We start from the raw sequence: 23,323 nt of genomic DNA, 5'->3' as shown, positions 1-23,323 counted from the left end.
AGAGCCTGGTGTGTCTGTTAATGCATCCATACATGGAGAAGTTAGTGAGAAGAGAAAGAGAGAAAATAAATGAGGGTGCAAGGGAGATCAGGAGAGCAGCTGAGTCTCTATGGCAAACTGGAAGGTGAGAGAAGAACAGTTAGGACATTTCTAGGTCTGTGACAAGAGAAAAAAGAAAAGAAATGTTGAGGAAAGGAAAGGCAGCTAAGCTGAGGAGACACAAAAAGCCCCAGATAATGTTGGGGATGTGTTTTGCAAAAGGAGCTGTGAGGCTGGGGAAGGTGGGTCAGTCCAAGGCAGCAGGGGTGCAGGAGTTGCTGCATCCTGCTCTGCCAGGCTGGGAGAGCTGTGCAGCCCAGGCATCAGCGGGACCAAAGGAGCGATGGAGGCCGTGCTGTAGGCAGACTAGCCACAGGATTTCAACCGCTGATACTCTAAAGTGTTAAGCTTTTATATAGATATTTATATGTATACATTATTATTATTGAAAAGTATTAGACACAGCACTGAGAGATGATAAATTTCAGGGAAGCTCAATTCCGACTTTAGAAAATGAACGTTAAAGATAAAACTCAGGCAAGTTGAAAATGAAGTAAAAGTTTAGCAATAACCCTTCCTTGACCTTCTGTCCACATAACACAGATGGTGATCTAAACACAAAACCACGTGCAGAGGGTAGACTCAGGCCTCTCATTCTAGGGACACAGGGTCAAGAAAGAACTGGCATAGTCACGTAAGTAGGGGAAAATACTTTTCACTGTGTTTAATAGGAAGATTTCAAAGTGGAGGGGTCCATAGTTCACAAACATCAGTTGAAACTTGCAATACCCTAGAATCTGACAAGCAGTACTGTCTGAATACATATGTAAATAAATCGAGGTCCAAGAAAGTTAGGACATATAGTTTTAGACAGTTTTAAGTACTAGATGATAAAACTATGGTTACTGTGATGTAATTAATGAAACTTTTGCAGGCACATGCTTCCTGTGGTCCTGGATGCTTCTGATTGCACGAGTAACGTAATGTTTGTTTGCTTAATACATTACATCAGAAAGGGAACAGCTTCTGAAGCAAAGCACTCTCTATTCTTTAGTGCTTTCCTGTTATTCTGTTACTTTCAGTAACTTCTCTCATGTTTTCTTTTATTTATTTTCATCTCTAAAATTAATTCAGTCCACAATATGGAATTATTCCAGAGTGCTCTACCATTTGGTTTTGCAAGGGGTTATATGAACCAGTCAAGTATGGCTCAGAAAACATGAACACTTAAAAAAAAGAGGGTTTTTCAGAGCACTTCAATTTGTCTAAAACATTTGCTTGAAATTTGCCAGAAATAAAAATCTGTGTCCAGAACCTTTTGCAATAAGAAATCTGTAAAATTTGTCAAACACTTTGACTAGGTGAAAGTGAAAGCCAGAGCGGCAAACATAGAAGCACGCAAAACCAGCTCTAATAGCTTCAAAGTACCTTCTTGCATGTGCATATTCTTGTGCTTAAGTTTCTTCTTAGAACAAGCCCAGCGTGAATACAAACAAAAGACAAAGCATTGATTTTCATTCAGGGAAAAGCTAACACATTCCATGTCTAACAGGTATCTAAGATAAAGTCCAGCAGTTTTGGCTCGTATTAATAGCTATTTCTGTGTTTGATTCCATTTAGGTTACATTTTGTTTTAAATTAATTACTTGATTTATAACTTGCCAAATATTTGTTTTACAGACCCGGTATTTCAGGACCTCAACACACCAGAAATATCCTTTAATAATGTTTTCAAGTTTATAAATAGCGAACACAAACCCTGCTCCACACTTCTACTTCAATCCAGACAACAGGTAGGAAAACAGTGGGTTTGTATTTTGTGATTTTTTGGGCTCACTTATGGCTAATACCGTCCTCATTGCTCCACATTTCAGAAAAGCATAAGGGCTAGACCCATTTATCTTAGCCTTAACTGCACCTCCAGATACTACATCTAGCATTTAGTAGAGATCAGAGGATGACAGGCCATTTTGATAGCTAATACCAATGAAATAAAAATTTATCCAGTTCTCCCACCTTTCTCCCGCATGTCTTCTAATTATACCTCCTACATATATGAAAACAGAAAAAATGATGCAGGAGCTGGTGGTTTCCAGAGTGGTAGTCAGAACTTTCATTAACTTTTTAAATTAATGATTTTGCAGTTGTCATCTTGTAGGTGGCAGTGCAAAGCAAGGCTCACATGTTGTGTGATACAGTAATTAATGACTTCATTATAAGAAAAAAAGAACTCATTTAAAATTAAACATGCATCCTTAATCCTGATTTTCTTAACTTTTGACTGCCTGTTTTTGCACATTAGTAATATTCCTCTGTTAGATAATGTAATGCACACAGATATGAGAGATATTTGGTTTTGGCTGGTTTCCTTGTAGAATATAGTCATTCCAAGCAATCTATAGGAGGAAACACTGGAAATACAATCACAAGACAGCAAAACAAAAAAGCCGTTTTGTCATTTTTAATGACATCCACAATGAGCATGTCGTTGAAATTGCAATGAATAGTCCCATAGTTTTGTCAGAGAAACATTCAGCAAGAAGCATTGCACAAATTATTTTTTCAGCATTTAATATACGCAAAATATCATAAATCAAGCACAAGTTACTGCCAGACAATCAAGAGAATGAAAACTACATTAAAGAAATGCCATATGTAAATAAAGCAGATTGTCAGTGGTTCTTAAAGATATGTTGTAAATAACAGGAACATTTGTTCCTGTATTGCTCACTGTATCCAATACTATTTAAATGTGGCTGAGATTTCTTACCAGGTGGTATACATCTCTTCATGTAATATAATTCAAAGTGACCATTGGGCTAGACACTTTGCAAAAGTTAGGACAGATCTTCAGTAGTCAAAGAACTGTACAGTCTGAAGAGCTGATAATCTGTTAAACCAAGAAACTTTACAATTGCAGACAGCATTATTAAGAATGGGTTCAAACTATTCTTGAAGGAAAATATGAATGGCTGATAGGATAGTCAAGCTCAAGGTCCATTTGCTTTTCTAAAATTGTTGCTATAACTAGTGTGTCAGTCACCCTGGACTCTGTCTCTAGTAAGGATGCACAGGTGTTAGCCTATTGTCTATAGCAGCTGCACAATGTATTGGTTTAAGCAGTTTCAAATTTGTCCTTACATATACTGGATTTTCATTAAAATATTGATATGGCAAAAGTTACTATGTGAACCCTGAGAGCTGAACTCAGTCTTATACCAAGCCTAGAGCTGTACCTTTAACTGAATCATACACATATATATGTATCAAATATTAGAACCAGTATCAAGGCTTATAAAAATGCATGAAATATACATCAATAAAGCAGGATCTTTGAACCTAGAAGGTAATAGATGGAGTTCATCTGAGGAATTTGAGTGTAACTTTAAATTACTAACTTTATGAATTGTGGTCATCCCAGTAGCTGTTTGGTATTGGAGACTTTAGAGAACTGGTTGCTCCACCTACCTCAGTTCTAAACTAATGGCTGTGCTGATTCTAGCTATTTATTCATAATCTTCTTTGGCAAACAGGCTCATTCCCTTTCTGTCATCCTTCCTGGAAGGTAAAACATTTTTTTACTCATTTTTGAATGGTATCAACCACAGCAGAAGCTGAGTAGGAGGACAGAATGTCTAGATCATTTTGACTTTTCTTTTTTATCGTTTTCTTGATTTGTAGCCTGATTTTGCAACCTTTAATCACATGAGAAATACTGATCGCAAGATAGTATTAATATTGAGACAACTTCAGGTGGTATTCATGAGTACTTTATACTGGATTCTTCCTTTAATCTTTCAAATAAAATTAAATATAGAAATACCACTCCTTTGATAACAATGTTTTCCTGAAGTTTCTTTCCCTTTTTCCTCTATCAAGATGTGCTTTGCTAAGGCTACTACCTTGTTCAGCTATCTCATATCAAGTAATGTCACTAGCAGCTATTGCATACGTTGTGCAAACAAACAGTTCAGAAAATTAAATATTATTTTAAAATGCACATAACTTATCAGTGGTAGCTCAGAAGCAGTGGCAGCAAGCACAGAAACAGTGTTTGAATTAATTAGAATTATAGCCTTTGGGTTTTGCGTGTGCTCTTTGAATTCCAGGAATGTCTTTACCATTTCATCCTAAATATCAAAGGTAAATGTGAAATCTTACCATTTTTTCTTTCAAAAGAGGTACATTTTTACAAACTTTGTTTCATATTTTGCTGTTCTTTTTCAAGTATTCCAGTTTATCGGGGACTGATGTCGAGGTATGGCTCAGCTGATACTTCACACACTTCTTTTACCTGTATGACAAACTTAGATCAAAAATTGGTATTTCCCTATTACCACTGATAGCATCTAGTCAGCACATTGAATATTGATCTTTGAGAAAGGAATCCTTAGACTTTGGATAATATCAGTGCAACCATCTTCCTTTCTGATTTTAAAAATTCCCATGCTATGTAATAACCAGGGTTACCTCCCTCTTCAGGGTTCACAAATGTCTCCAAGAGAACTGCACCGACCCCCTCTGTCCGTGATTTGTCCAGACTGGATTTTTATTCACATACAGTGACAATAACAGTATGGAGAAGGGAATTCCTCCTTCAAGACAGAAAGAACCCACTACTGTCATGGGGTTAATTAAACACCATCTGTGAGCATCTGCTTTACTGGGTGTGATGCTAGGGTTTGCTGTATTATGGAGTGGAAGGACTGTCTCACAGAAGGGTGACACTGGCAGCTTTTAAGGACTGTGATTCATCTGCTTGACAAGGAGCCCTCTGAACATCTGTCTGTAAAGATGCATCACTAAGGATAGTTCCAACATAGAGGAGGACCATGACCCTAAAATATAGTAGTATTATTTGTACTTGTTATTGGCTGAGTATCCAGGTCAAACTGTCTGCTCTTTATGAAAAAATGGAATGTGTTATTTGGCACAGTGAAGTACAAATAGATTTGAAGTTTTTTAAGTTGCATCTCTAAAGCCTATAGAGCAAAGTTCACCCCAATTCACAAGGCATTCTCTGCTCAAGGCATCATATGATCTCAACACAACAAACATTTTTGCTTGCAGGAGTTATAAAAAGAGGTGAAGAGATTTTAAGGTTATCAAAACAGAACTTACTCCACATTCAGATATTGTGGTTAGCTAATGACAGCTCGCTCCAAACTAGACATATAATGACAACAGGGCTTAAATGTTGTAAACAAGAGTGAAGTTGCAACTAGTTTTCTCTGCTGTGCCTTTTTCATTTATATAGGCACCAAGAAGCTTTAAGTACCTTGACTGCTGTAATGGTGTTCTAGTGCAGGCAGACTCCAGTATAAAAGGGAAAAAAAAATTGCACAGAAATTTTCTCTGGCAAATCCACAAACTGCTAGAAGAATTTTAAACAACTATGTAAAAATAGGTTAGAGAACAATTTGGGCAAGAGAAAGTCTTGACATGTCAGATTGTTGCTAGGAATCTGCTGGGCAAAGAAAACTGTTCTTTCTCTACTTGTCTGCATCTTCATTCTATGGCTGTAACTAACTAGTGAACAAACCCTAAAATATTAATGATATGGTCATTGAGAGAAATATAATAACAGAAATATATGAAATAAGCTTTGCACTTTTAGGAAGATTTTTATTTATTGAAACATTTCATGTTGCACTGATTTTTTGAAAGCAGGACACTTTACATGCTGTCTTTTATACTCATAAGGTGGAGGAGAACAGTGAAGGGACAACAAAGCTTTGTAATCCTTTTGAGCTACCTTGGGCTAAATTTTGAGTCATCCTTTCTTAATTCTATGAGACTGTTTTGAAATTGAATAAAAGTTTTGTTATAAATGTAAATGGTATAAAACCTTTGCTCGAAATGATGTTGAGCACCATGTTTAAATGCATTTTTCCTTGAAATAAGACTCTAAGCAATGATATAGTGAGATATATATATGGACAACTCAAACTCAGCTTGCTACCCCGATCTCATCGGTTTGCTTAGGACTTTGGTACCTTCAGTTCCTGTACAGCAGTCATCACCAGCAGCTCTGGGCTCTCAGTATGATTTTCTCCTGCATGGTGTCTGTTGGTCCCCAGGCAGGAATGTAGTGTCTGATCCTTGAGGATCAGACGGCAGCTCAGCCGTTGTGTCGAGCAGGGCACTAGTACCTAGGAGTTAGGTGCTTTTGTTCTGTTGGGGTGTGAAGTCCAAAGCCGACAGGGCTGTCTGTCGTGCCCATCCATATTACTTTCTCTTTCTTACAGTCTATGTGCCAAGTGTCAATGTTGTCTTGGTAAATTTTCTAACAAGCTTTCTAATTAAATGAAAATGAGGTTAGAAAACTTAATGTACAACTTAAGGATATCTTCTTCTTGTAGTAGCTCTGCCATAGGTGCAACTGTTTTCATGAATAACAAATCCTCCCTTGGATTTCATATTTAGAAGAAGGGAAAATGCCTCTACATTTGCTGTTTTTCTGTTTAAATGTTCTGTTTAGTGTCACAGAGTTCTGGTAAAAAAGATTTTTGGAGACCAATGCTGTAGACATTTTTCAGAGAGGTTGTTCAGAATATGCAGGCAGAAGGTCATTAAGGAACTCAAGTAAAATGCCTTTTCTCAGTGGCCCAGCTTTGCCTGCAGTAGCTTTATCTCTTAGTACCCTATACAGAGATGATTTCTTACAGCCCTAGATGCCAGAGTTTTTGCATTTCCCAAGTGAACTTCAGTTTATGTTGCTCCCACAAGCAATGCCCCATCTGCAATGCTGCCACAGTCTGACACACTGACTTCTGCTTTCTATTAATTTAGTCAATCCTTTCCCTGACCTTCCAGACAAATGTCAGGCACTGTTTCTTCTACTTGTACTAGATTGAGTGGTCTCTGTTTTTTGCTTAAGGAGTCTTCCTTTTCCGATGTAATAGATTACTACCCTTTATGATCAGTTTTCCTATATTTCTTAGTGAGTGGAGTGGTCTTACTTGACTTGTCATTGCTGGCACTGGCCCATTTTCTGCCATTACCAGTGGCCCTGTGACAATACAGATTTTTCATTTCCACTGTAAAACCAAAGCAGATGCTAAAAAAAAAAAAAAAAAGAAAAACAATGCAGTCAAAAGATATTTTGCTAATTCTTAATATGAAGTGTTCTATTTAACTTGAAAAGGCATCTTATCTTAAAAGTGCCAAAAAATTAAAGCAAAGAAAACGGGTCTTGATTTGCCAGCCTTCTAGAGGAAGTGGCAGTTATGCTTCTCCTTGATCTAATAGTTTAAGCAGTCACATTATTTCTGGGAAACTCAGGTACCAAAATGTTCTGTCATGAGTTAAATATCTTAAAGACTGTTCTAAAACACCACCTGTGGTCCTTTCTGTTGGATCTGCTCCACTTTGAATAGACCACCGGGTATATATATTGTAAAAGGGGAAATTTCAGTCTAATGGGTAGGACCATAATGAATACAATCTTGGCCTGTGCTTCAGCAAATATTTTTAGATGATGTGTGTCTAAGTATACGTGTGTATATATATATATATACACAACTTTCCATGTACATGCATGTGCATATATATGCAGACAATATACCCATATATGCATATTAGAATATGTAACACCCCCCCCCCCAACTTACATGTATAAACACATAAAAATACACCTATGCAGACACATGTACTTATAGGTTTTTATATATTGCATGATAAATTATGTTTCATGCTTGTTTATGTGAAGGCAGATCAGGAAGGTGGTTATCACCCCTCTGCCCGTGGCAGAATCACTGCAGGCTCACAGATGCTGCTCAAACCCCTTCCCAAGGTGGGAAGGGCAGAAGCTGACATCTGCACTCACACTGGGTGCTCTGATAAAGTACCATTTCTAGAAGTGCAGAGTCACTCTTCTGTTTTGTGAAGTCAGTAAAAATATTTTCCAATAAAGCCATGGAGTAATTTAACCTGAGTTTGGCAATATTCAGCCCAATACTGCTGCACTGGAGCATCCTCACTTACTTACTTAAGGAAGGATCAAGAAGAGCTGCCATATTATTTGTATTCTTTTTCATTTCATCTTATTCACATTATTTTGAGACCCACTGGCAATCCGTACGTCCCTGCCCACTAAACTCGAGCTCCCACTGTTTCACCCTATTGCAACCAGTTTTTAATGATCTTTTCTGATGGGTAAACCTTAGGACCAATATTTTCTCTTTTGTACTGTTTTAAGCATTGCCCTGGTGAATTCTCCTGACTTGTTTTCAGAGATTTCATTCTCTCCTCTATCATTAAGACTTTAAGAGTTCTTCAGTAACTTCACATTTTATCCTCTTCTAGGAATAAAACTATTTCCTGAAACATAGGGCAAAGTGCTTATTTTTTAATGTGCATGAATCAGAATGATTCCCTTAACTGTGAGGTATTACAAATGCACACTAACACTGAATAATGAGTCATTGGTTTGGTCATTATCATACTATTCCTTCAAATCTTTTTTTTTTTTTTTCTCCTTTGATACAGAATCTTTAAGGTTGTGTGTATAAATATGATTGGTGCCTGTCATGTAGTGAGAATTAACACAACAGGATTAGTAGTTTGCAGTCATTGAACCAGCGTAGTTCAGTGTAGTTACATGGAATATTAAATTCATTGAGTAGATGATTGAGAAATCTAAAAACCAGAGTTTGCAGTAACATCTAGAAATGTCACCCAACTTACAATACATATGCAAGTATGTATTCATACAACCTCAGTGACAAACAGCTCTGAAAATGAGCTGTACCGCTTAACAGTACCAAGTGATGGCTTGCTGACTAGCAAGTCAGTTTAAAAAGAAGTCTGACTGCAATGTTACCTTTTTGGAGAAGGAATTGTAGTTCATTATATTAGTAATGCAAACAGCATGAAAACAGAATTTGCTCTGAATGAAATGACTATGGTGAGGCAGGACTCAGTCATGCCTTTGAGGCAGTGAACTACAGCAGGAGCACTGCGAGGTTACCAGAGGCACAATGCCTGATAAATTTTCCAGGAAATCAGACTGGAACTGTATGCTCTGAGGATGGTGCTCTGTGATTCGAAAGGTCTGGGTTCAGTTTCTGGCTCTGCTACAGATTTCCTCTAGGCAAATCACTCACATCTTGCTGTGCCTCAGTTCTCCATCTGTAAAAGGGAGATAATGATTCCCTGCCTTGCAACGGGTTTGTGAAGATCAGTTCATTAATGTTTGAAAGGTGCAGTGCTGGAGAGCATATCACCGGAGAGCAGGCTGGGAATACAGCCTCATCAATACCCCCTGAAGCCTGTGAAGCACATGCTCTGTTGGGGAAAGAATACTCTTTGTTTTCTCTTCCCCAGGTTGGTGAGAGTGGCTGCAGTCTTCCCACTTCAGACAGTGCACAGGCTGGGGAGAACTTGCAGTGAAGGGAATTGCCTGAACGTCCATTTGAAGACAGAAGATGTGAGAGGAGTCCTCTTTCTGGTTTTCTTACTCTTGTCTCTATCCAGGTTGTGCCAGGATTTTGTCCTTGAGACTTTTTGATATACAGAACTGGCTGACATGGTGAGAGGTTTATCTGCTTTTTTTCCCCTTCTATCTATCCATGGCAGAATGCAGCAACTCTTGCTTGCTCAATAAGCAAACAAAAAATGGAAACTATTCCCTTCCCCCCCCCGCAGTGTTATTATTCAAACAATGTTTAAATGACAGCATTTTTAAAAACTGTAAAACTGTGAAGAACTACAAGATTAACAGAATTACTATGTTATCCAGGCCTGACACCTCTCATATATCGCATATTCTAAAATAAATGACCAAGGAAAATGTTACATCTGTTACCTGTTGTTAGGTTCCAGAACTGAATTTCCACATCCTCCCTCTGTAAGTTTTAGTCTTCTGCCCTCAAAAGCAGCCAAGAGGAGGTGGTGGATTCTCTCAGGAAAAATCCATCCAGAGACAGTGAGGGGGCATTAGGCCGTGGACACTTGCAATACTTTACCCCAGAGATATTACACTAAGTAGTAGTCAAAAGATCCTTTGTGAATAGTATTTGTCAGGAAAGGGCCAATGGTAGAACGAACTGTCTGCAGTAGCTTTGTGCTATTTTAGACGAAGATAAAGTTCAGCCTCACAGTCTCTCTCATGAAACGATATTTGCTGTAACCTTTTAGGGGTGAACAATTTTATCTGAAAACATTGTGAGAAGGCAACGCTGAAGTACAGAGACTCAACAACATTCAAATTCATGTGGTAGTCTTTGTTTCCTCAGTAAATTCAGCTGTGGGAAGAATTCGTGCCTTTCTTACAGAGAATGGTCCCGTTCCATGTGGTGATCATCCTGCACATAAAGTCTTTCAGTGCAGAATTTGTTCAAGCTTCCAACTTATATCGTGTAGAAAAATGTCAGGTAAGTGAAGAGATGAAAGTGAACACATCTTGACTAAGGTGTTAATTAGTTTGAAGAAAAAATTACTAGTAGCATGCCGACAGCATGTGGGTGGTTTCAATGATAGCTGACAGCTTCTCTGGGAATATTCCCCTTTTTCCCTTCTAAAAGATGGCCCCAAATATCCATTTTTGGAAGGGTATGGGTTTGTGAATATTGCATCTGTGGTTTCTAGAGAAATTAGTTTAAGGAAATGTAGTAATATTATAGTATTTAAATTCCTTGCTTGTTGTAAAAAATCTTCGTAATTGGTGCTATTATATAAACAGGCCTGTGAGATTATTTGAGAACATCTATTTCTTTCATTGATCTCTTAGCAGAGGAATAAAATCTTGCAAACCATCAGTCTCCACACCTTGAAAATGCAGCTCTTCTACATGATTCTTGTACCCCACTCGTTAATAAAATATCAGAGTGCCTTCTACTCATATTAAGTGACAAGATTAACATCTATCAGCTGCAGTTCTTTCTCTTTTTCCCCTTGACGTTAATGTTTCTTTAAAATAGTTTAATTGAGATCAATGGGAATAGTTGCAGAATGAGGTGCAATTCAATGTGATGTGAGAATTGGGGTTGATATAATAGGGGATAAGTGGGATAAAATGAGAACAAGTGACTTCTTTGCCCATCTGTGCACTAGAGAGCAAAAAAGATGGATTCTGTATTCCCCTCACTTCTCTCTCTTCTGCAGCCACTAATCAAGCTGTGTAAAAGCAAACACAATGGAAGCAAGTTGCATCTGATGGCAGTAATGCAGTATGGGATCCTTACCCTGCAGCCTGGCTTCTGTTCAACACACCATTTAGCCATAGTGGGAGACCGGCAAGACCTGTGTTTTTCATGTACTTAGAAAAAAAAAGAACAAAGACCCTGATGTTATATTGTTTAGGTTTTCCAGTATTCCTGGAGTGGAGGTCTGTGCTCCATACAAGCACTGGCTGGGATGGTATTCAACCATATGCTTAGTCTTTTGTGCTGTGGATATATTTTTCTATGTTTACTTATTCATAGATGAAAAGAGTGGATCAAAACAGGCACAGAATGTCGTGCAGCATGGCAAGGAGTCTGAAGTAAGGCGCTACTACAGGCAGGCAGGGTGGAATTTCATCCTCGGTGCTTACCCATCAAATTATTTCTTTAAAACTGCACATGATATCTGTCAGGGTGTTTAATGTTAGTGAGCCAAGGCAGATTATGTCTTTTTTTTCTCCCGGTAGTCACTGAAGTTCAACACGAAGCACTACCCCGGTGTCAGAAAGGTAAGTGAAAGCTGCTTTCATTTAGGTCTCAGGCAGAGAAGTCCGGATGGGGCCAGGACCACGGCCCAGCGAGGGGCAGGAGGAGCAGCTCCACAGCCCAGCTGTACCCAGAGCAAAGCCTGCAGCCTGACCACCGGCGGGGGAACCTCGGCCATGTTAGCAGGTCTACAGTACCGCCTACAAAAAGGATGTCAGCTCTTGATGTCTAAGACAACTGCTAAAATAATATTTAATACTGAGCTACATAGATATAAAGACACTGGAAATCATTTTACGTGTAGATCTTCATCCTCCCTCTTGACAAGTGAATATGTAATTTCCCTGGCTGAATTCTCCCACACCATGTGCACGGAAATGCCTGTATGTCCAGGGATTTCTGTAGACAGCTAGGAAAAGCAAGTGTGAAAGACTGATAAAATTCATTCCCTTCTTTCCAATAACTTTCTCAAATTCTTCTCAGCAATCGTACACTTTTAAAATTGCAATTGTCACACTGTTTTCAAATAATACTATTCAAATGCTAAAACATTCTGTCAACAATTTTATTTCCATTTCTTTTCTCTTTGCTACATTATGCCCTGAAAATGTATCTCTGTCTTCGTGTCCCTTTTTCTATTCTTCTTCAACTTTAAATTAATTCAAAAACATATCAGTAGAGAGGAGAATCTTAAAATAACAGGGCTTCACATGTGTTGTATAATGTCCCACTTATCTCTCATCTGGTATTCTTCACTGAGGCTTTAGCATCTAGATTGTAAAGAAATCAAAGTGTCACCTGACTTCTACGACTGCTGAGCACCAGCCTCAGAGTAACAATCTTTGATTCTCCTTAAATTCAATTGCATTTGGGTAGTTTAACTGATACAACACTTGTACTTTGCTTGCGGCACCTGTTTTGAATAGTGTCTCATACATTTTGATATAGTCATCTATACTATTTTGAAACAAAAATCTGAAGTGAAACACTTAAAACATTTCAATGTTACAGAGGCATTTAGCTATAGACCTGAGTAATAAAGAGAATAAAACAAAAAATACAAATTAATCTTGCTCCTCTAAGCCCTGATGATCAGTTCCTTGCATTTAGGCAAATGAAACTCCTATTGAACTTGGAGGTACATGATTGTTGGGTGGACGTGTCGTAAGTGATAGAAGGCATAAAAACCTAGGGAGGCAAGTGGGCCTACGGAATGATTCCTGCTCAGTCTTTCAACAGTTAAAAATGGTATTCTTTAACAGTCATTTGAAGTAATAATAGCCCACCTGAGTGGGCTCTGTCAAATTAATATGTTGTCTAAATGTGAGCCATTGTGTTTTACTCATGATCTGTGAAGAATTATATCATTGAGTGTGTAGATCAGCTCTGTTGCCTAGAAGTCTGCTTGAAGTTCAAAACTCACCTTTTCTGAAATGTTTTTAATTCAATATAATGTCTTAGTCCATCTACTTGAAATTTGAATAAATGAGCTTCTTAAACACCTATTTTGAGCCCGCCATTTATTATTTACATGTTCCGTACTGAACAAGTTATAAGCATAGTATTTTTTCCAGTTCCATTTTTTAAATTAATGAGTTCACACTTCAGGATTTTTTTTTAGTTACTCATACAAATGTGGTTGTTCCAATTTCTTTTCACCATTACAAAATTGTTTTCTAAAATATAATACAATGGAAACTGTCATTCATTTCCACCGGAACATATCCCAGATGGTAAAATTAATTTCACCCACCTAAAAAAGTGTAATAGGACTTTTCTGAGTAAGTTTTGACAGTTTGGAAATTTATCCACATTACATTATAAATGTCATTTTGCTCTGTGAGTAACATCCCAGCATGTTTACCTGTAGTTATAACCTCCACCTGGCAGGAAGAAACAGCATCAATCCCAGCTGAGAAGAACTATTCCAGAAAGGGGATGCTGAGGGCAGGAGATGGGGATCCTCCTGAAGGCTAGTCACAAACAGAGGTCCCGGGGGGACCCACTCTTGATGTGGGTGGGCTCCTGAGGTGGCACTGAGCCCAACAGACTGTTTTTACAGAAACCCACATTAGCTGACGGGGAGGGGAAATCCCTGCTTCAAGCAAGTAGGTGGAAAACTAGTTGGTCTTTCAATGATGATCTGCCCCAGATGTGAGAGAAGTAAGTTACTATGTGAGCAAAGAAGCACCGAGACATTTGTTCCCAGCTGGAGTCATAGAATCATAGAATCATAGAATCATAGAATCATTTCGGTTGGAAAAGACCTTCAAGATCATCGAGTCCAACCATTAACCATGCCCCCTAAACCATGCCCTGGAGTACCCTGTCCACTCGCTTTTTGAATACCTCCAGGGATGGTGACTCAACCACTTCCCTGGGCAGCCCATTCCAATGTTTGACAACCCTCTCAGTAAAAAAATTTTTCCTAATATCTAACCTAAATCTCCCTTGCCTCAACTTGAGGCCATTTCCTCTTGTCCTATCTCCAGCCACCTGACAGAAGAGACCAACACCCACCTCACTACAACCCCCTTTCAGGTAGTTGTAGAGAGCGATAAGGTCTCCCCTCAGCCTCCTCTTTTCTAGACTGAACAACCCCGGATCCCTCAGCCGCTCCTCATAAGACTTGTGCTCCAGGCCCCTCACCAACTTGGTTGCCCTTCTCTGGACACGCTCTAGCAGCTCAATGTCTTTCCAGTGTTGCTGCGTCTTTGCAGGGGGGGCCTGGCCGTGCAGCGGCTGTTCGCCTGTGGGGTGGGTGCTGCTGGGCAGGGAGGCTATGGGCAGCAGTGCCCTGGGCAAGGGGTTGTCCAGGCTGCTTGGGGAGTGGTGGCACCAAGGTTTAGTGCATCCATCTCCATCTCAGTCACACTCACTGGTCTCAGAGGACTAAGGTTTGCTGGAGCTGTACAACGGAGGTCCAACAGCTGGTTTCTGAGGTTCCTATAAGCCCCTGAGGAGAAAGGAACAGGACTCACTGCTGGTTTTGAGGTCCACACAACACTCCCATGAAGCTGCATCTGTTAACAGGCATCTCAAAAGCAGCAGTAACCTTGTAATGAAAAGGAAGAAGTAGAAATCCCTGGCAGTAGGAGAGAAGCAGCAATATGCATTGACTAAAATGGCTTAACACTCACAAATGGGCCAAAAACAAGTAACAGCAATCAGACATAAGGTGGCCACTCTGATGAACATCTCTTCCTCAGGCTAAGTGATCCCATTTACTACAGGGAATTTGTTTCCTTCATGTGTTTTCTTCATAGAATGGTTTATTTGCAAAAAATCCTTCTGCATGGGTAAGATATAAATAATTACAACCAATGCTCAATCTTTTATTATTTGTGGAATAGAAGATATTAAATATAGCTATGCAATTTAATATTTATATAAATTACCTACCTATTATTTATGTGCATTAAAGTAACTCTTTCCAGCAAGGGCTTGTATAACCTTAACCTGTAAGGCCCATGTGAATTTTCTTCAGAATCTTTACTAGGTAGTTATTGCAAAAACATAGGACCAGTAGCTGGGTCAACTGCCTAGGAAAGTCATGGGGAGAGTTTCACATAATGGGAATTCCTATCAATTTAATACTGTACTTTGATACTGGAGAAAAGAACAGAATTTTTTTTGTTTCCTACGAAGTGATGTATACTTTTGATGTGAACCATCTGTCAAGCCTGTAGCTGGACCTGCCTCAGATATTCCCAAGAGTCACGCAACTTCTAAAATAGGAAGAGTTGTGGAGTGAGTTAGACATATTTTGACTCACTGTAAAAAGCAAGAAAATTTAGAGGGAATTGCAGGCAGTTGGTAAAAAGTTAGTAGCATAGGAAAGTTGAAATTCCCACTTGTATGAGGTGGCAGTACAAGAGGTCATTACTTAACCTGATTCAGGGAACACAGGGGCAACCCTTACCCTCACTGTGAGCAAATAAATAGGCTTTTGTTTCCATCCACAGAAACAGGCTTATCTTTTTACAAATTCTGTGGGTATTCATCTCTCTCTCTGTCTATGACTCATTCTTTATAGACATTTAAAAAGCTTTAATCATCTAGTGAGGAAGACTAGCTAATGCTGCATAATTTAAGTGACCAATCACACATCATGGAAAAAGCCAAAGTAGCTGGCTGAAGCTGGTTTTTCAAAGCCATTTATAGATTCCAGTTTTCAAGCCATGAGTCAAGCACTTCTGGAAAAAAAGAAAAAAAACCCTTACAAAAAAAAAAAAAAGAGACCAGAATTCAGATCAATCTCTGCATGAAATATTTAGGAATGGCAAAATGTGTTGAAAATTTTGGAGATTTATCTGGAATGAAAAGAGGAGTAACGGTCCCCTGGAAAGTTAAGATGAAAACTGAGAGTACACACCCAACCCTGTGCTGAGCACTAGCAAATAAAGGTAGTTTGATTACAGGCGTCATAGGTGCAGTTAGCTATGAAGTTATGAATTAATTAAAGTTTTCACTGCTACTTTCGCTGACTGAAGGAAAAGATCAGCAAAACATACTGATTCTTCCCAACATCTTTGGGTTGGAATTTGGGAAATCTGGATTCTTGCGTTGGAGCAATTTTGTTCCAAACATGCTTTCGTCCCTACAAAAGGTGAATTACAGCCCCTTTGAAGGCATGGAGCTCAACTCAGGACAAACTATAAAACTGGATGTCCTATGAATACACAGTAGCTTATATTAAGTTACCTAATGGGCCACTGGGTAGAATCTTAAGCTCTTTGTCTGTATTTGCTGTCTCAAGAAATGAGGATAATAAACATAATAATACTTTGAGGGCTTAAGCAATAGGACTTCTGTGATGCATGGGACTTGGTGCTGGCAGGGGTCTTCTCTCACGGTGTCATTATGGAGTGCACACTGGGTCCTCTGGTTTTGGACATAGAAACAGTCAGTAACCACAGCAGTTATGATTAAAGTCAAAATGTTGTGTGTCTGTTTTGCCCTAGCAACACTTTCACTCAGTGTAAAATAACACATCAATAGTGTTATTTTATAATACTATTGTACTAACTTGTTACTAACCATAGTTAGTGCATGTTACTGATTAATAGTGTTTGTGACAGAATACCATACTAGCTCGGTTGTTGTGTGATACCCACGACAAAGCACATTTTTACAGAACTGTAACAACTGAGCCAATTGCCTAGATCACAGCCAATAAATTATACTGCTGCTACAAACTGAACAGTATTTAACCATCACACAATGGATGTTTGAGAATGAGGTGCTCTAACTCCTGTTGTCATTGCTATTGTTCTGACTGAAGACAGATGTTTAACTATGCCAATATATGTCAGTCTTTCAGCCTAAATGAAGAGCAAAAGTTTTCAAATAAACTGCGATGGAGTAATTAAACTCATCTGCCTGAAGCTCAAAGCAGATAGCTTGTGATTTATGCACTCGCAGTAAATTCCTTGCACAACTTTTCTCCTAGTGCTCTGTTATAGTCTGAGTAGGATTAACTACATCATGGTAGAAAGATTCCTGCCAGGTAGTATGAGTTATGTTGTAAAGCAGAGCAAGCTTCTGTCTGGGAAAAAAAGAAAAAAAGTGCCTATGTTTTTTTAGGGTTTGGATTTTTTTGCTTTTTTTGACAGTTGCTTTTTACACTGCAATTCTTCTTATGGAAAAGTTTCTTAGACATGTACCTTTGGTGGTGGAGCAGCAAACAAAAGAACCTTGAAAACAAAGCAGAAGAATGCTATCAAGGAAAGGAAGTAAGAGATAGTTAGTAGCCACACACCAATACTGAATGTTTTTTTACCTCTGTACCAAAAGTGAAACAAAAATTCAATGAAAGGAAATTTTCTATAGCTGTTATGAAACAGATTATAAAAGATTAACTTGAATTTTCCAGAAAAGTACTGTACCTTCCTTGCAGTAAACGCATCTGCAAAGTGGCTTACTCTTTGAAGCGGTGTTCAGATCTTCCCAATGAAATCTGAGTTGCTTGTCAGATGTGCAGAATAGAAAAGCTGTAGAGTTAAAATGGGAAAGGTTAACAGTCATTCTGACTTTCCTCAGCCTCTGTTTGATCAGTAAGAATATTAAAACTGTCTGCCTTATGCTCTGTAGCATAGTGAGCCAGAGTTATCAGGGATAAAGTGCCAAGGTCCACAAGTTCATAGGGGCAGATAGTAGTTTACCACATCTGAAGATCTAAAAGACCTAAGTAAGACTGATATTATTTTGGGGATGCAGTTAAGAACATGGAATACCTCTACAAGAATATTTAATAAAATCTGTTTTCTTCTCTGAAGAATTATGCACATCCATCTCTCACATATAAACCAGCCTTTAATAAATAGGTCCCAAGTACTTATTCCTACACTGCAGTTAAGACTATCTTTTGTCTGGCAAGACCATAGTTTCCAAAGCCATAAGGTATCTGGAATTACAGAGACAGATGTTTGTGGTAGGGTGAACATGGACAAAATTGTATTATACTGACAATATTAAAAATGTACTTGAGGGAGACAACTTGGGACAAAAATCTTTAAAAACATTTGAACAACGGAAAGCCAGCAACAAATGCTAACCAAGAAAAAGACTGAGCCTGAAAAATAAGAAGAGGGGAAATAAAATAAAGAAAGCTTGTGAAATGATTAGGTAGTTTCTTAATAGATTCATTGTTACACTTTGCATAAAATATTTTAATTCTGATAATCAAATATATTCTGTATATATACAGAAAGATCTGATGGTTCTGGAATTGAAAAGGAAGATATCACTTTCTCACTTAATTTGTCAAAGCACTCTTCAACTTCACAGTTTTATCTGATTCTCTAAACTCAAGGTTAAGTTAGGGAATTCTTTTTTTTTTTTAAAAGCTTTGTTTGTTTGCTTTTACACAGAGATCCTATAAAGCCTTTGTATGGAGGATTATCCTGTGAGAAGTTATCTTATGAAAACATCCATAGTATCAACCATCAGACATAAAACCTCCAAAACTAATTTGATTTTCTGCCTGCCTAAGAATCTTCTAGATCTTTTCTGATCTGAATAATGGAGAAAAATGCTGAAACAAAAGTCAAGCTTTTTCTCTGAATTGCATACAGAATGAGGCAGGAACCTCTTGATCATATAGATATGTATGAGAAGATATATACCAGAAATGGGAGGAAAAAACAGAAGAAACATATCATGTCACAGAATGATACAGCTCTTCAGAGAGACCTCAGTGTTTTGGGTAATCTGATTAAATTTCATATTTATTTTATGTATATAAAATTCATATTTTAATAAATATATATGCATATCTATACAAATACCTACCCCTGCCTTATTATACTAATGAAGGGTGCTTTTGTGGGTTAAATCCACTGTTATGGCCAGCAGAAGCTCTGAGCAATCTTAAAATCATTTTTGATGACGGAAATAGAAATAATATATCTTTTTTACAAGTAGAGGGGGAAATGGACTTTAGCATTGCAGTAGCACATACAACACAGTTGGTTTTATGATCTTATGGTATTTACATACACAACTCCACTTTTTAAGCAAGCAGGATCATCCATCTATTAGACATACCCTGTGCAGTAGTGACCATCTCACCTATTAGTGACAAGCACCTGAAAATGATTAGCTACAACTAACATTAACTCCAAGAGTTACATAGTCACAGAAATATCACTGTAAGGATGACTTAAATACCAATGCTTGCAGTCAGATTTCTGTTAAGTAACATTGCTGACAAATTTCTTTTAAGTACTGAACCAATGGACTACATCTATTTTATAATCTGTTGTTTTAACTCATAAGTATATAATAGTGTTATAGAAATTTTTATACATTCCCTGAATAGGAAGAATATACAAGCTATTTTTATACAGTAATTGAGCTGCTCTTTTTCTGCCTTGATTGTTCTTGATATTGTTAATGAGTCAGGTGATATATGAAAACTCTCAGAATGGAAATGTGTTTGCAAAGTGATGTAAGTGATGGATGAGGTGAATGCAGACCCATTACTCGCCAAATCCCATAATACAATAATGGAGTAAACAATAAAACTATTACAAAATTTATTTAAGACAGATAACAGAAAGTAGGTTTTTTTCTTGGTGAATAGTAAACTTTCAAAATTTGTTGTGCTGGGAAAAAAAAAAAGCTGAATGATATTACCAGAGGTTCAAAAAGCACTAGGCAAATTCATAGGTAAATGGTTCATAATGGATATTGAGGGGAACAGGCAGGAATGTGCCCTCCAACATCCCTAGTACTGCACTTGTGCATGATGGAAGAGTGTAAGAGCAATGGACCCCTGGTAGCAGCTGGGGTGTTAGTTATTTACATTCTCATAAAGGACTAGCAGATAGAGAAATTATACGATTTGGATGCCAAAAAATACCACTATTGTCTAAATACCTTCAAGATCTCACTCTGTGGTTCCATGTGACACTTCAATAGTTGGGCTGCTCAACCACAGGGGTGAATGCATATTGCTTTTTCATTTCCTTTAAAATTGCTTCTTTTCACAGTGTATTTTATTGGATAAAAAAGGCTTACCAGATTGTTGGGTATACTTAAGTGTCTGGCTGTACTTCTGATGGAAGAGTAAACGCTGGGTGCCTCTTGTGAGCTGCTCTTCACTGTGCCAAGTCTTGGTGAACACTGTCATCTTTGTCCTTACCAAGAGGAGCTCTCAGATCAGGAGCAAAGATGAGCTCATGAGGAACCACAATGAAATTGCAGGGTAGGGCTCATCTGTACATTTTACACTCCAAGACTGGTCCTAGTTGATGAAAAGGGAGAGTCCATACATGTTAAACCCAGGAAGGTTCTAGGAGAAGGACAGGAGCACTGCTATGAACCAGCACTTCCAATTCAATGGTGTGCTCAGCCAAAATAGGGTCTTAGGCAGAGCAGTTTATGCATTATGAATATTGGATGATGAATTATCTAGAACTGTTACCTCTGTACATTAAAAACATTTAACAAGCCCCATTAAGGCTTACTTTTGTCCTGTTTATTCCCTTCTGATATTCTCAAACCTGCACTCAGTAGCTCTCACACAAACATTTCAAAACAGCTTCCATGTGGTAAACAGCGGGATTTCCTCCAAGCAGTGTTAAAGGAACCTAAACACAGGCTGATCCTGTCCCTGCTCAAAGGCGGATTACAGAGCAGGTACGTGGATGGGCTTCACTGCAGGCCTCCAACCAGTAATGAAACAATTTTGTAGTGATTGCTATGGTTTCACAAAAGCTCTTGTCTCTTTAGACACAGAAATTTCTCTTTCACCTGAGTCTACAAAAAGGATGTCAAGGAGTTGATCTTTCTAACTGTAAATTCACATTCATATTACTGCTAAAACACTCCTTTGGGTTTTCAAGGATGCCAGACTGTGGACGTAGCCCAAAGCCAAAGACGTTGCTGACCTCTGGAGTGCTGCTCCCCGACCCTGCAGTGCTCCACAGATTTCTCTCTCTTTTGGTCTTTAAAGGTCTGTGGAAGAGCTGAATTTGGAGAGGTAAGGAGGTCAGTCCCAGCGGCACTGGGGGGGTCATGGCTGAACAAGGGATACAGGTTGAAAACATTATGGTGCAAATCATTAAAGACACAGAGAAGAAAACTGAGCATCAAAATGTTAGAAAGTCCGTTGATTTCCTAGGACACAGACAAAAGTTCCTTTGCTTTTAGTGCAAAATCCTCATGCAGAAATTGAAGAGATATTTTTTTTTAATACAAACAGTGAATGCTGTATCCATCTCCATCTTTGTGAGGTACACCCAGATTAAATCAAGTGAAGTCATCAAGTTGCAATGGAATAATTTGCTTTCTGCAGGTTTTGAACTGTGTCTGAATACTCTCTAGAGATTTTTGTCTTTCAGCTATGTCATTAAAGACTATTTTTCTGATGAAAAGAGCTCTTTCTTTAAAGTAGTTTTTTGTCCATTCCTTTAAGCCATAGCCGTACATTTTTCACAACATGTTACCTTGCTACAGAGGGAGATTTCATCATTACAGATTAAGATTAAGCAGCAGGAACACAGAAATTGAGAAATCAAGATAGTACTGTTATACAACTGATTTTAACATTACAAATAAAGAAGAGAAATAGCAGCAGAAGAAAAACAGGCAGTTACCTGAATTAATATTTATTTCACATATTCTATTTACTGTCAACAGGTCTTTCAAGCAATGGCAAAATGATTAACGTCTCCATTTCTTACTGAAAAGTATATTAAATATTTTTAATTTTTTAGTAGAGAGATTCCAAAGCTATGTAGAATATTTCAATCTATTCATGTTTAATGTTAAAATTGGCAAGGAAATTTGCATTGAAAGAATTTTATTCATAATTATTTCATAGGATGGTAATAACAAAGTTTCTATTGCAGTCTTTTCTAGAGTTTAATAGAGTGAAACAGTAGCACAGGCTTTTGCACATCAGCAGAAATATACACGCTCATGTTAAACTCTCCTAAATATATGGCTCTGAAAATTAAACTTCCTGTGTCCCAATCTAATGCCTGTTTAATCCTCAGAATGCATTCGTGCCTATTGAGGTGAGAATTTATAATATGCTGCACTGAGGACAAGAAGAATGCTAACACTATCTGGAAGGCTGTTCACTTTTCTGCATAGCACAGGTTTTAAGTGACCAGACATAAAAGCTAACCAAGAACCCAGTCCCACCCAATGCAGTCGTGCCTCTCTATGAGAGATAACCTGGATCCAAGCAGCTCAAACCCGCCAGCTCCTGTTTGCCACTTTTAAATCAGAAAGCGTCACATTTGAGGTCATTTACGTCAAACACCCATGTAGTCGAATGATTCAGTCCACTTACCCTCTTACTGGACTCAGACTTTTGTATTCAAATTCAAAAGAAATAAAGACTTTCTTCCTTTAGTAGCATGTTTCAGTGTTTAATCATTTTTCATTTTAAAAAATAGGTCTTACATTTTATTTCAGATTGTTTTAAACTTCCAGACATCAGCTGTTGCTAAACCTTTCTCTGGCAGAATTATTTTACCTTCAGAACCACCTATTCTTCCTCATGAAAGAAACAATATCACTTGCTTGTACTCCATATGTATTGAATAGTAATTATTTTTTTTTTTTTTTACTACACAGGGAAAGCTGATTTTATTTATCTGTTTGTTAGAACTTCAATGTCTTCCATGAAATTATCAGAGAATCCCCATGTATTATAGCAGCCCGTGTAGCTTATCCTTGAAGTTGTTAAGTCTGTTGGGACTGCTTCTCACCCAGACTTAGGACAGCTCCTAATTTAATGAATAGAGACACTTTCTGATTACAATGTCTTGGACAGAACATTTGGAGAGTGCATTTTGGTAGAAGAGTTTAAAAAAATCAAAGGAATCATAGAGAAGTTATTTATAAAATCTGAAAGAGACCAATGTAGCATGTTTGCACAAGTACTACAGTGTTGTCAGTAAAAGTTTTCATTTACATCTTCTTTTAGATTGCTAATAACCATTTCTGCAGTTCACAGTCCACATTTTTTTGGTGTGTGTCTTGCATGTGTAACTTCTTCACAGCCTTTACATCCTTGATGGCTGTGCCTTCTGCCCGAGACACCTCAGCACCCGTTGCAGCAAACCTCTCTGGAGAGAGGAATCTGGGATGGTGTGCTGGTTTTGGCTGGGATG

At 38.1% G+C, this 23,323-nt stretch overlaps 1 long non-coding RNA gene across 2 annotated transcripts in view; it reads left to right on the top strand.

Annotated features, from left to right (window-relative positions):
- LOC128150544 (uncharacterized) overlaps window positions 1-13,195 on the top strand; it is a 32,676-nt gene extending 19,481 nt beyond the window's left edge. Inside the window, exons 3-6 of one of the 2 annotated variants that reach the window (XR_008238085.1) lie at window positions 1,720-1,832; window positions 9,367-9,571; window positions 10,317-11,567; window positions 11,672-13,195. This is a non-coding gene — a long non-coding RNA (uncharacterized LOC128150544). The remainder of the gene's footprint in view (window positions 1-1,719; window positions 1,833-9,366; window positions 9,572-10,316; window positions 11,568-11,671) is intronic. The other variant, XR_008238084.1, reaches the window with a different exon arrangement.
- Window positions 13,196-23,323: the final 10,128 nt, after the last annotated feature.

Source organism: Harpia harpyja, chromosome 13 (genome assembly GCF_026419915.1).
Source record: "Harpia harpyja isolate bHarHar1 chromosome 13, bHarHar1 primary haplotype, whole genome shotgun sequence".
In the NCBI taxonomy this organism is placed as follows: Eukaryota; Metazoa; Chordata; class Aves; order Accipitriformes; family Accipitridae; genus Harpia; species Harpia harpyja.
The sequence above is the reverse complement of the archived record's forward strand: the minus strand, read 5'-3'. Positions and strand labels throughout refer to the sequence as shown.